Genomic DNA, 13,990 nt, shown 5'->3' with positions numbered 1-13,990 from the left:
TGCCTAAACCCAGCTTTTGAGACTAGCGGGTAGTAATTTCTGGGTGTCTGACTCTTAAGTGTCTTTTAAAAAAAAATTTTTTTTTTTTTTACTTGTTGATGGACCTTTATGTAATTAATTTATTTATATACAGTGCTGAGAATCGAACACAGTGCCTCACATGCTAGGCAAGCGCTGTACCGCTGAGCCACAACTCCAGTCCCTCTTAACTGTCTTTTTAAGTGGTAGAATGTGGACAGCAGTAGCAACTTCATGGATTGCCCAGATTTTGAAGTCTGAATGTGTGTGGTGAAGGCATAGACATCAGTGTCAGCATTGTAGTTATTTCTTGGAGCAGAGTATGAAACTTGTAGGAGTTGGAGAGGACTTCGTGGCTTATGTGGTAGCAGCTCTAGGCATGACGGTTGCACATAGACTATTTAGTGTGGTGATGAGGTCTTTGAAGTCTATTATCAAATTGCCTGGCTTTAGCCTGCAGTGCTTTTTCAGATTCTGATAGGGCAGGACAGCCAGCTCGAGTCCCAGTAAAGATTCAGACTGTCAGGTTTTGTTCTCAGTGACACCAAGTCAGAATGGAAGAAGAAAAATCAAAAACAACATTTTGGTGCTCTGTAGCCAAATATTGAAGGAAAGTGTATCTGAGTATTTAAGGGCTGGCAAAATGAATAAGAAATCAAGGTCCAACCCAATTTATAGGTAGATCATAAAAAAAAATCAGAATCTGATAACCTATAAAGGTGTATTATACTTCTCCATCAAAACATAAAAATAGCTGGGCGCAGTGGCGCCCGCCATCCCAGTGGCTTGAGAGGCTGAGGCAGGAAGATCACAAGTTCAAAGCCATTCTCAGTAACAGCGAGGCACTAGGCAACTGATCAAGATCCTGTCTCTTGGGGCTGGGGATGTGGCTCAAGCGGTAATGTGCTTGCCTGACATGCGCAGGGCGCTGGGTTCGATCCTCAGCACCACATAAAAATAAAATAAAGATGTTGTGTCCACCGAAAACTGAAAAATAAATATTAAAAAATTCTCTCTCTCTCTCTAAAAAAAAAAAAAAGACCCTGTCTCTAAATAAAATACAAAATAGGGTTGGGGAGATGCCTCAGTGTTTGAGTACCCCTGAGTTCAATCCCCGGTACCAAAACAACAACCACAAAAAAAAAACCTAACTTAAAAATAACCTCTTTTTAAAATTTTTAATTAATTAATTTATTTTAATTAAGTATATATGACAGCAGAATGCATTTTGATTCATTGTACATAGTTGCAGCACAAATTTTTATTTCTCTGGTTGTACATGATGAAGTGTCACACCATATGTACAGTCATACATGTACCTAGGGTAATGATGTCCAACTCATTCTACCATTTTTCCTGCCCTCATGCCCTCTCCCCTTTGCCAAATCACAGTTCCTCCATTTCTCTCCCACCCCCCACAATTATGGATCAGCATCCACTTATCAGATGCTGCCTTTGTTTTTTTGGGATTGGCTTACTTCACTTAGCATGATATTCTCCAACTCTATCCATTTACCTGCAAATGCCATAATTTTATTCTCTTTTAATGCTAAGTAATATTCCACTGTTTCTTTGTCCATTCATTTATTGAAAGGCATCTAGGTTGGTTCTACAGTTTAGCTCTTGTGAATTGAGCTGCTGTAAACATTGATGTGGCTGCATTATTATAGTATGCTGATTTTAAGTCCTTTGGGTATAGACTGAGGAGTGGGGTAGCTGGGTCAAATAGTGGTCCCATTCCAAATTTTCTACGGAATCTCCATACTACTTTCCAGATTGGTTGCACCAATTTGCAGTCCCACCAGCAATATATGAGTGTGCCTTTTCCCCCACATCCTTGTCAACATTTATTGTTGTTTGTATTCTTGATAACTGCCATTCTGACTGGTGTGAGAGGAAATCTTAGAATAGGTTTGATTTGCATTTCTTTCATTATTAGAGATGTTGAACAAAAAATAACCTCTTTTTGAGCAAAGATAATCAAAGCACATTTTTTTTTTTTCCTGTGCTGGGGATTGAACCCAGGTCCTTGAGCATGCTAGACAAGTGCTCTACCACTGAGCTAAGCCCCCACCCCAGAGAAAGGCTGTGTTTGTGTGTGTGTGTGTTTGCTGGTGGTGAAGATTCACAGCCTCATGCATGCTAATCATGCACTTTTCTGCTGAGCTACACCTCCAGTCCCTATACCTAATTTTTGTTTTGACCCCAGTATCATGACCCCATGAGATTCTCAGCTGGAATTCTGGAGACCCTGTCCCAGCCCAGTGGCATGGTCTCAAAGTGATACCATCAGAAGCCTGTGCCTCAGAGTTGCCTTCAGAGGCCTTTCCGTGGTATTGGAGACGAAGCACTTTGGCCTGTAATTGATTGCAAGAGCTTTTAAGAAAGCATCAGAGTAAAACAGCTATTTGTGATGATTAAAGACTGAACGTGAGGTGATTAAAGGTTTAATAAGAGTTCTTTACAAAATGATGCAAAATTGTTTTGGTGACCCCACCAAGTTTTTATTTTTTAGAGAATTTTTTTTTTTTTTTTAATATTTATTTTTTAGTATTTGGCAGACAACATCTTTGTTTGTATGTGGTGCTGAGGATCGAACCCGGGCCGCACGCATGCCAGGCGAGCGCGCTACCGCTTGAGCCACATCCCCAGCCCCCCACCAAGTTTTTAAATAATGATTATAATTATGACTGTGTGACTGCTAACATTATATGAAGATATATAATGGGCATTGACAAATTACTAGGGACTTCACCCAATTTCTGAAGTCCTTAAATTAACTTTTACCGATACAAATGTAACTTGAGAAAGGTTATACAGAATTTTTTTTTTTCTTTTGCAGTGCTAAGGATTTAACTCATGGCCTTATAAGCTTTACCACTGAGCTATATCCTCAGCCCTAACTTAGTTACCTATTTAATTGAAATGACATTAAAATCATTGAGATTATTGTGACACGGATGGAGAGTGTAGCTCAGTTGTAGAGCTTGGCTGACTTGAACTGAAGCAGGGAATTCCATCTGCCATACCAGTAAAATAATTAAAGATAAAAGTAAATATAAGCAATAACAAGACCGTGAAAGATTAACTCTTTTAACTTGAGAAGACGAAATTTTAGATAACCAGGATACAATAATGATTGCATGAAACACAGGAACTTATTTTGATATGATAAAGAATCCTTATTATATTCTAGGCAGATTGTTGAAAAAGTACCAAAAACTGAGATGGTGGTACCTACCTATAATCCTAGAGATTTAGGAGACTGAGACAGGAGGGTCTCAAGTTTGAGGCCAGCCCCAGCAAATTGGCATAGACCCTGTCTCAAAAACAAAACAAAAAGGGCTAGGGATATAGCTCAAAAAAAGTGCCTCTAGGTTCAATCTCAGTACCAAAAAAACAAAAATGGGGCTGGGGCTGTAGCTCTGTACATAGCGCTTGCCTACCGTGCATGAGGCACTGGGTTCAATCCTCAACACCACATTAAAAAAAAAAATAAACAAATAAAATAAAGGCATTCTGTCCATCTGCAACTACAAAAAAATAAAAATAAAAAAATTGTAGGTGCTAGGGGCTGAGGTGAATAGGGGTGTAGTTTAGGATAGAACACTTGGCTAGCATGCTTAAGGCCCTGGGTTTAATCCATAGCATGGTTTTAAAAAAAAAAAAAATGCAGGGAATGTTTTGTTTTGTTTTGGTACTGGGGATTGAACCCAGAGGCACTTAACCTCTGAACTACATGCCCAGCCCTTTAAAATTTTTGAGATAGGGTCTCACTAAATTGCTGAGGCTATCCTGGAACTTGTGATTCTCCTGTCTTGGCCTCCTGAGTTTCTGGGTTACAGGCATGTGCTACCATACCCAACAACTTTGTTTTATCTATTTATTTTAAGATTTTTTTTTTTTAAAGATTGAGACAATCTTTATTTTATTTATTTTTATGTGGTGCTGAGGCTTGAACCCAGGGCCTCACATTTGTGAGGCAAGCGCTTTACCTTTGAGCTATAACCCCAGCCCCAACTTTATTGTTTATTTATTTTTTTAATTTTAAAAATTAATTAAAAATCAAAAGACCAAGTTAAAAAAAAGATAAAAGATAAAAAGAGATCAAGTTACTCTGCAGTTGGAACACAGACAGAAGAAAGGTTAACACTTTGGAAAAGGACACTGCGAAACTGAGCACTCAGCATAAATTCACCATGTCTAAAATGACTACACACTTAAAACATGCAGAGAAGAAATAAAAGTGTACCCAGTAACAGGAGAAAAATCAGGCAATGGAAAAAGATACATAAATGGCAAAGAAAATGGAATTAATAGACAAGGACATTAAGAGAGCTTTTATGAACTTGCTCGATACGTTCAGGTATTTAAGAGAAAATAACCATAGTAAGAATTAGAAAGAAAATAAGAAAAAGAATATATCAAATAAAGAACAGGGATGACTCATTGGATAGGTTTAAAACAAAATAGACCTTGTGGACATTTACTTAAACTTGCAACTTTGTTGTTTTAACAGAGAGAAAAACACACTCTAGTTTTTACATCAGTACACTGTTGATAGTAATGCTCATTTAAAAAAACTTTATATATAAATCCCCTTAATCCTAGCCTGCTTTGAGCTTGAAACATAGAATCCTTTTTCTGCAAACCTACAACTTTCTATATCCATTCAGGATTTTTCCTATAATTTCCCTCTTTCTTATTTTACTTTTAGACAAAATTTTTCTCTTCCCTGTAACAAAAACACATTCTACATTCTTGGCATACTTTTCATGTAAAAACACATCCTGTTTTCCACCAATATTTGCACATTTGTTTGCCTTTGCTTTTTTTTTTTTTACACTGTGTTTTTAGATCTTTATTTTATTTATTTATTTTTATGTGGCACTGAGAATTAAACCTAGTACCTCACAAGTGCTAGGCAAGTGCTCTATCACTGAGCTACAACCACAGCTCTGTTGCTAGTAGTTTTGTCAGTGTGTGTGTTTATATATAATTTATTTTTTCAGTGATGGTGCTGGGAATAAAACCCAGGACCTCACACATGCTAGGCAAGCACTCTGCCACTGAACTACCCCCATCCCATAATTTTTAACCATTAGTACCTTGTACCTTACAGAGAAATCTAGGAAGTAGACTATTGTGAATGTATTATATACAAGTATCAGTAGTAGATTAGCACATTTTATGAATAAGAGACTGAAAACACAGTTCTTATCCCCAGTAATTAGGACAAGGTTTTGAGAAAAAAGGAAAAAGAAGTTTTGTTGGTTTGCTAGCAAATAAGAAGGCAGTAGACTCCTGTCTTGGAGGTTATTGCAATTCTGTCAGGGGGAGTAGAGGGCTTTTAAACAGGGGATACATAGACTAAATTCCAAGTATGCATATCAGCAGTTGTAATTCACATCCAAATGTAGCCTTGAGAGATAGCCATTTCTTACATCCATTGGTACCACCTCCCTAGTCTCCATTTCTTCATTCCTGTGGTCAGTGAGCCAGAAGAAGTACAGATAACTTGGCCTAGGATAGAAGGAATGTTAATCTTGCTTCCCCTGAAGTTAGGGGGAAGAGGAAGGGGAAAAAAAAAAAAAGTCAGTTTTAAAATAAGCCACCATGGTCAAACATGTTACATGAAAGGGACTGCTGTTATAAATAAATTATCTTATATAACATCTAGAGGCATTGCTTTTTATAGTATAACTTTTTGTACTCATAGTACTGGGAATTAAACCTAGGAGTGCTATCACTGATCTATACCCCCAGTCCTTTTATTTTGAGATAAGTTCTCTCAGAGTTGCCAAGGTTAGCTTCAAACTTGTATTCCTCCTGCCTCGGCCTCCTCAGTAGCTAGGATAATATGTGTGCATTACTGTGTCTGGTTGTCTAGGCACTTTTTTTTTTTTTTTTTTTTGTGGTGCTGGGGATTGAATCCAGAGCCTTGTGCATGTGAGGCAAGCACTCTATCAACTGAGCTATATCCCCAGTTCCAGCATTTTTTTTTTTTAATGGAGAAAGCACGTTAGTTCTTCTTGAGCTTATTAATAGACCCAAATATCTAACTCCTCTGTATCATGTAACAAGAAACTAGAGCTGGGGGTGGAGCTCAGTGGTAGAATGCTTGCCTAGTGTGTTCAAAGCCCTGGTTTTCAGAGAGGAGAAAAAGCCAAAAGCATATACCTAGGCTTAATAATGTTTCAGCACTTTTTCTTCCTCTTTTTTTTGAGACTCACGTAAGTGTTTAATTGAAACCTATATTTGTAGTTCCATCCACAGACTACTGTCTTCTTACACACATATACCAGTGAGAACAAAAGGTGGAGAGAGTCACTGCCATCCCTGTGAAGGGAACAGTGCCTTCTCCAACATTCCTTGAAAATACACATTTGACAATCCTCACACCTCAGCACAGGTGGCAATGTAATAAATACACTAGCTGGTTCTGTTTTCCCCACTACTAGTGAATGTCCACAAACTACCTGTTATAGGCTCTCTCTTTTTTGGACTTCTCCAATGCTTTGTCCATTGTTTTCTCATTGCCCCCCCCCCCCCCCACACACACACACACACACACTTGGGACAGTAGCACTTGCCCTTTGGTTTATGATTGAGTCCCACGCATGAGAAGTGGAACCATTCAATGGGGCACTCATCATTGTCGCAACCTATCATTTCTCCATAGGAGACCTGATTGCCCAGACAGTACGTGGGCTCATTTGGGTCTATGGGAAGGTCTGTAGGGGATGCTTCCCTCTCTGCTTTGGCCTTAGAGCGTTTTTTCTTCTTCGAGGTCTTTGCTTTCTTCTCCTTAGGTGTTCCTGAGGTGATGTCATCGTGGTCATGATTATTAGATGCATTTTCTCGATTCTTATTGTTGCGCTGCCTCCGGGAACGTTTGTTATTCGGCTTTTCTGCCTGCGTGATTGTCTCATTCTTTGACTTATCTTGGCCAGCTTTGCCGCTGTTGCCAGTGGTGTCATTGATTTCCTGATGTGTTTCAAAGAGTTCCACATGACTATCCACTTGTCTGGTTCTCCACCAGCTCCACCATTTGACTCACAATCTGAATCTTCTCATCGCCCAGTTCCTGGCTCCGAATCAGGGCCCTCTGGATGCAGTGTAACACTCGGTGTTTCTGGGTACCATCTGTCTCTCGTTTAAACTTCTCGTAATATTTGTCCAATTCCTTCAGGATTTCAAGCACAGGCTGTCAAGGAGGTTAGACTTGCAACAAGTTTTAAAGGAAAGGCTTGGTTTAGTGTCCTGGGGTTCTGGCGACACCTCAACACCCACGGCCGGCTCGCTGCAGAGACAGATGCAGGAGGGCAGGGTGGCGCTAGGCGGTGTAGGGCGCGCACGTATGCGGAAGGCGGCGCGGTAAGCTCTACCATCAGGCGTGGACAACAGCTTTCCTGGGTGACACAGACAGAATCCCAGAACTCGCGGCCCTAAGACCCCAAACTTGCCATCGCTGCCTCTTGCTTCAGGTTCCTGAGACCCCTGGGTCGGGCAGGCACGTCGCATCTTGGGCACCATCCTCAAAGCCGGATCCCCAGGAACACACCCCTCGGTCACTCACGATTCTGGGTCATGCACGCCACACCCACGGCTCTGCAGAGGCAGCGCGAGCCACAGGGACTGGGCGGACGGCCAGACTCAGCGCCAAGGAGCCGGCGGCAGCCATTTGTACCGTGCCCAGAAGTCCTTTTTCTTCTTTTAAAAGTTATTTAGGGCTCAGTGCAATGGCACATGCCTGTAATCCCAGTGACTTGGGAGGCTGAGGCAGGAAGATTGTAAATTCAAGGCCATCCTCAGCAGTTTAGTGAGACCCTGTCCCAAAATTTAAAAAAACAAAAAGGGCTTGGGGTGTAGCACAGTAGCTCAGTGGAAGAATGTCCCTGGGTTCAATCTCTAGTACCACCAATAAATAAATAAATAAATAAATAAATAAATAAATAAATAAAAGAAATTATTTAGGCAATGGAGGTATAACTCGGTAGTGAAGCAAGTGCTTAGCTTGCAGGAAGCCCTGGATTAATTCCCAGGACCAAAATGTATGAATTATGATATGTCGAGCATTGTAATGTTTTGAGCAACCAATTAAAAAAAAAAAAATTCCCCAGCACCAAATAAAAAGGAAAGAAATTAGCTATTCAATGAATATCTATTATGTAACTATTTTAGTATAATGCTAAGTTTATAAGTTATAAAAAAGATTTTGGAAACTTTTAGGCAGATATAAAACACAATTTACAAAACATAAAATCAGGAATTTATGTGAAAAGTTGTTCTCTCTCCTCCATTTTATATTTTTATTTTGGCTTTTTTTGCCAGGGGTGGGGGGAGGCATAATAGGTGTTGAACCTATATGTGCTTTGCCACTGAGCTGCATCCTCAGATATTTTTTATTTTTTATTTTGAGACAAGGTCTCACTAAGTTGCTGAGGCTGGCCTCGAACTTGGGATTCTCCTGCTTTAGCCTCCCAAGTCACTGGGATTATAGGCATGTGCCTCTGTGCCTGGCCATATGTTTCTGACAGATGGAATAAATTAGGGGTTATCTGCTTAATGTGAGGCTAAAGCCTTCCACCAGTATTTATAGAGAAAATCTTTCTTTGCCCTGATATATAATCTTATGGAGGCCATGGTCTAAATATCTATTTCTAATTAGTTTTTCAATTTTGTTTTTTTAGTGCTAGGGATTGAACCCAGGCATGCTAAGCATGCAATCTACTACTGAATTACACCTCTACCCTTCCAGGGAGTGTTTTTTCTTGTTCAGCTTCAAGTGGTTGCTTTTGGGGAACCCTATGTTCCTTGAGAGCCACTGTTGGAGAAAGGTACCTAAAGTTTCAGGGAGTATCCAGAGTTGAGGAACTGGAATGGGAAATGAAAGATTAGAACAGAGGGGTACAAGAGATGGGGGCTTGAAAGAGGATATATCAAATGATGTAAGGAAGCCAAAAGGAAGATAGAAGGTGGTAGGAGGAGGAAGGAGAGCATGTATGAGACGGTTGGTTCAATACCCACCCACTCCCTCTGAAAAAGAGGAACAGGAGGAGCAGGGGTAACAGAAAGGAGGAGCCAGTTAGGGGAAATCTTGTTTCCCCAAAAAGCCATTGATGTTCCAGATTAACCTTGGTAGTGATGTCAGCAAGAAGAAGATAGATTATTTCTGGTAGTTTTATTTTTTATTTTCATATATTGATTAGAAGTAGTGACAGAACATACAGAGGCTCAAGTAGGAGTGTTTAGTCAGGCAAGAAGTTCCCATGGGAGGAGTAGTAAGAAATGCTTCCAAGGATGGGGGAGGGAGGATCTTCCAGCCCTGGGTAAATTAGCACTTGAAACCAAGAGTATTTTCAGCCCCAGTGCTTAGCAAAAAGTAGTTGCAGAGGTGGCGCACACCTGTAATCCCAGCGGTTTGGGAGACTGAGGCAGGAGAATTGCAAATCCAAGGCCAGCCTCAGTAATTTGGCAGGGCCATAAATGACTTAGTGAGACCCTGTCTTAAAATAAAAAATGCTGGGGGTGTGGCTCAGTGGTAATGTGCCCCTGGGTTCAATCCTTGGTACCAAAATAAATAAATAAGAAGTGCAGTTGTTCTCAGCCATATGGCATCAGACATGTGTTTGGCGCCTTGGACTAGGAGAGGGACCTCACCATGGACTGACCAATTGAGCAAGCAAACCTGAGGTGGCACATAAGTTTTTGAGCATGCTCTGACAGTCCAGTGGTCCTGATCTAGATCAGAGTCCTGATTCTGGTTAAAGAGGTAAGAACAGAAAGTATTTGGTGACTACTAATGGTAGGGGAAAGAGCTAGGCTTCATTCTGACCCTGGCAGAAGCAACTAGCATTTTAAAGAGAGAATTAAGGAGTAGAAAGGAGGAATGAGAGGGGCTTGAACATAAGTGGAAATCGACTAAAGAATGGAAGGATGATTGAGCACCATGGCAAACAGTTTTAATCCCAGCCACTCAGGAGGCTGAGGCACAAGGATTACAAATTTGAGGCCAACCTGGGCAATTTATGAGACCCTGTCTAAAAATAAAAAAGGGCTGGAGGTATAGCTCAGTGGTAGAGCACCCCTAGTTTCATTCCCTGTTTTAGTCAGCTTTTTTGCTGCTGTGACTAAAAGAGCTGACAAAAACAACTTTAGAGGAGGAAAAGTTTTCAGAGGTCTCAATTCATAGAAGGCTGACTTCATTCCTTGGGCTTGAGGTGAGGCAGAACAACATAGCGGAAGAGTTTGGCAGAGGGCAGTGACATGCATGATGATTAGGAAGCCGAGAGAGAATCTATTTACCAGATATAAAATATATACTCCAAAGGCATGACCCCAATGACCCACCTCCTTCAGCCATACTCTACCCACCTTCAATTACTGCTCAATTAATCCCCTCAGGGATTGGGTTAAGGCTCTCATAGCCTAATATTTAAACCTTCTTGCATTGTCTCACGTATGAGCTTTTGGGGGACACCTCGCATTCAAATCATAACAATCCCCAACACCACACACACACACACACACAAACACACACAAAAAAAAAAAAGAGAAAAGAAAAAAAGGGTTTATTTTATTTTTTGTTGGTCCATGGAAAACACATCTGGGTTTGCTACTCTAGTTTATGAAGTTACACTCCTCCTGAGTGGCTGGGATTAAAACTGTTTGCCATGGTGCTCAATCATCCTTCCATTCTTTAGTCGATTTCCACTTATGTTCAAGCCCCTCACATTCCTCCTTTCTACTCCTTAATTCTAAGTGGTAGAGTGCTTGCTTAGCATGTGTGAGGCCCTGGGTTAAATCCCCATCATTGCAAAGAAAATAAATAAAAAGACAAGAAAAAGAAAGATTCCTACACTCTCACAGAAGCTGGGAAACAGGGGGCTCTGTTTTTAGGTGTTGGCTACAATAGACTGCTTATGTGTTGGCAACCTTTTCTCAGGCATTCACTTTGAGGAGGCCTAGAATCATCCTAGGGACATGACCATGAGCTGTTAGAAACTATGTTCAGGTTTGTTCACATCTGCATGGGCCAATGTGATGGTTCAGAGGAGCCTGGCAGGGGTTTGCTAAGGGAGAAAATTTTTGTCAAGGTTATTGCAATGACGGGGCCTGGCGCTTATGGCCCTGACACTGGGGCCTGGGGGGAGAGCAGTGATAGTACCATCCAGTCTTTGAGGAATGGAATAAAGATGTCAGAATCAGACTTAGTGGGCTATTTCCAGTCCAGCCCAGAGCCCAGAGTAGCTGTTGGGGCATTGCTCCTGGTGTTCAGGAAGTGCTAGAAACTTGAGTTTCCAGGCAGAGCAAACTTGTTGGTCTGTTGAGACTGGCCTATGGGGCACTTGGCTGACCTGGTCATCACCCCAACACATTCATCCAGGCTGTTTTTGCCTCGCCCTAGAAAGAGTCCCATCCTTTTGGTACTTTCCACATATGGATCCTCCAGCCTAAGGCCTGTGCTTTCCTGGGAGCCAAGAAGACAGCCATGCTCCTAGCACATGAGCCTTGACCAGAGCAGCTGGCTCTGTTGTGGGGGTTTTCCAAGAAGCAGGTAGGTGCCAAGGCAGGTTCAGGTGTGACTGAAGAATACCTGTGAAGGATGGAAGGGCATGTTAGACCATGATGCATGTCTGGCCATTCCAGTTCTGTTCCTATGGAGACCCAGTTTTTATTTCGTTATGCAAGGTTATTATGGTTTCTGTTGCAACAGCTTACCTCTGCTGTGGCTTGTGAGAGCAAGCACATGAATGAGTGAGCTACATTCCATGCCCATAGGGCTTTATTGACAAAATAGGCAGCAGGCAGGACCCTTACATGATACCCAGGACAGATTTGTTTTCTCAACTCAGGTGACAAAGACAAGAGGCCAAGTTCTCTGACTCTCTCTTCTTCCCTATTGGAGGGTGTGAGACAGTCATGGAAGGGGTCATTGTCCAGAGTTCTGCAAAAGAGAGAGGCCAGGCTCTCTGCTGCAAAGGCCTGGAGACCCTGCCACTATCTGGATTTAATAGGGTATTTTGCAGCCTTTTTATTTCTAGTCCCTTCCTTAGATACTCAGAGAGCCCAAGTAGAGTTAAGGGGTCAGCCCCTGGGTCCACAGATGTGAGCAGATTGCAGTTGGGTGGAGATTCAATGTTAGCCTCCCTGTGTCTTCACAGCCTGTCTAAGTGCTGCTCAGGCATGCCATGTGTAGCTGTACCTTGACCATTCTTTAAGAACCTATATTGGGGGTGGGGATGTGGCTCAAGCGGTAGCGCGCTTGCCTGGCATGCCTGCAGCCCAGGTTCGATCCTCAGCACCACATACAAACAAAGATGTTGTGTCTGCCGAAAACTAAAAAATAAATTCTCTGTCTCTCTCTCTCTCTCTTTAAAAAAAAAAAAAAAATTAAAAAACAAAGAACCTATAGTGGAATGTGCATGCCCATCATCCTAGCTTCTTGGGAGGCTGAGGCAGGGAAACCCCAAATTTGAGGCCAGCCTCAGCAAGTTAGTAAGGCTCTAAGCAACTTGTCTCATTGGTAAAGTGCTCCTGGGCTTAATCCCTGGTACAAAAAAAAAAAAAAAAAAGGAACCTATAATGGAGCCAGGTGTGCCATTAGCTTGGCTGGGGGTATAGCTCAGTGGTAGAATATTCCAGGGTTTAATCCCCATTACCAAAACAGACAAATAAACCTACATTGGCTCTCCCCTGGGATTATTGGGCCCTTGTCTCAGTCCCTTTTTATCTTGCAGGACCAGCCCCTCTAGTGCAGGGTTCATACCTGCTCCATTTTTTGCTAAGAGTTTCCAGCCCTGTTCGGCAAGCTCCAGGCAAGGCTCTCCCCAGCTTCCTTGGAGGACCTGTGTGCAGAGTGGGACTACTTCTGTCTTTCAGTGCTCACATGTCACCTTTTCCCTGCCACTGTCCTGGTTGTCATCACACCTGTGGCTCTATACCCTCTGCATGAGGGCAGGACAAGGCATGCCTGAGCCAGTCATTCTTAGGGTACTGGTGGCTGTCATTAGTTGTGTTCAGGAATATAAAGTACTTCTCAAATGGCTAGTGCTGCTGAAGACCCATTGCAACCATGTGTTGACCTGCTATGGAAAACGGGGAACATGCAGCCCTTTGAGTTCATTCTCAAGGAGGCTGACTATGGCCCTTCCTGACAACTGCCTGAGGTCACCTGTGCATGACCTGGACTTTTCTTCTTGTTGCTTCTGGTAGCTGCATGCCCAAGCACCATCTCATCCCTCCTTGAACTTCTGAATCAGGAAGACATGAATGAGCAGAGCTGGTGCATCTGCTGCTCTTCAAACTGAGGTGGGGATGGAATGTGGCATAAGATTCCAGATCTTTGCAAATGAGTCAAAGTCACTTCCTAGTTATCTTTCATGATTTTTATAAAATGAGCCTATAAACCAGGTCATACAAGTAGTTTGTGGTTTTTTTTTTTTTTTTTTTAGGTGTAGATGGACACAACACAATGCCTTTATTTTTTTGTGGCGCTGAGGATCGAATCCGGGTCCTGCCCGTGCTAGGCGAGTGCTCTACAATCCCAGCCCCAAGTAGTTTGTATTGTTAAAGAATTTTTAAGTCTTCATTCTACTGGTGCTTCCTTGAAGTATAATTGTGGAAAGGCAGTCTCCACCCAACTTTTCCTTTTTAAGGAAAGATGAGAGGGTATATAGCTCAGTTGTAGAGCCTTGCCTAGCAGATATGAGGGCCTGGCTTCAGTCCCCAGCATGGCAATAATTAAATAATAAAAGAAAGATGAGAATACTGACCAGCTGACAAGTGATGAATTATCCGGCTATGAAGAACAAAAAGAGGCAGAGAAAAGCATGGGCTGCCATTCTGAGCTCCAGGAACTCTTATTGTTCCTTGTCCACCATCATACTGGAGACCTGGGACAATTACCCATTTTATAGAAGAAGAAACAGGCTTAGCTGTGGGAGAATGTGCTGAATTCCACGGTCCT

The 13,990-nt window shown here is 42.0% G+C and overlaps 1 protein-coding gene and 1 pseudogene across 4 annotated transcripts in view; one reads left to right on the top strand and one right to left on the bottom strand.

The window, feature by feature from the left end:
* Positions 1-13,990, top strand: part of Comt (catechol-O-methyltransferase) — a 33,558-nt gene that overhangs the window by 1,838 nt on the left and 17,730 nt on the right. The gene's annotated exons all lie outside the window — the stretch shown is intronic.
* On the bottom strand, positions 6,333-7,610 carry LOC114083130 (inhibitor of growth protein 1 pseudogene; annotated as a pseudogene).

Source organism: Marmota flaviventris, chromosome 1, assembly GCF_047511675.1.
Source record: "Marmota flaviventris isolate mMarFla1 chromosome 1, mMarFla1.hap1, whole genome shotgun sequence".
NCBI lineage: Eukaryota > Metazoa > Chordata > Mammalia > Rodentia > Sciuridae > Marmota > Marmota flaviventris.
The sequence above is the reverse complement of the archived record's forward strand: the minus strand, read 5'-3'. Positions and strand labels throughout refer to the sequence as shown.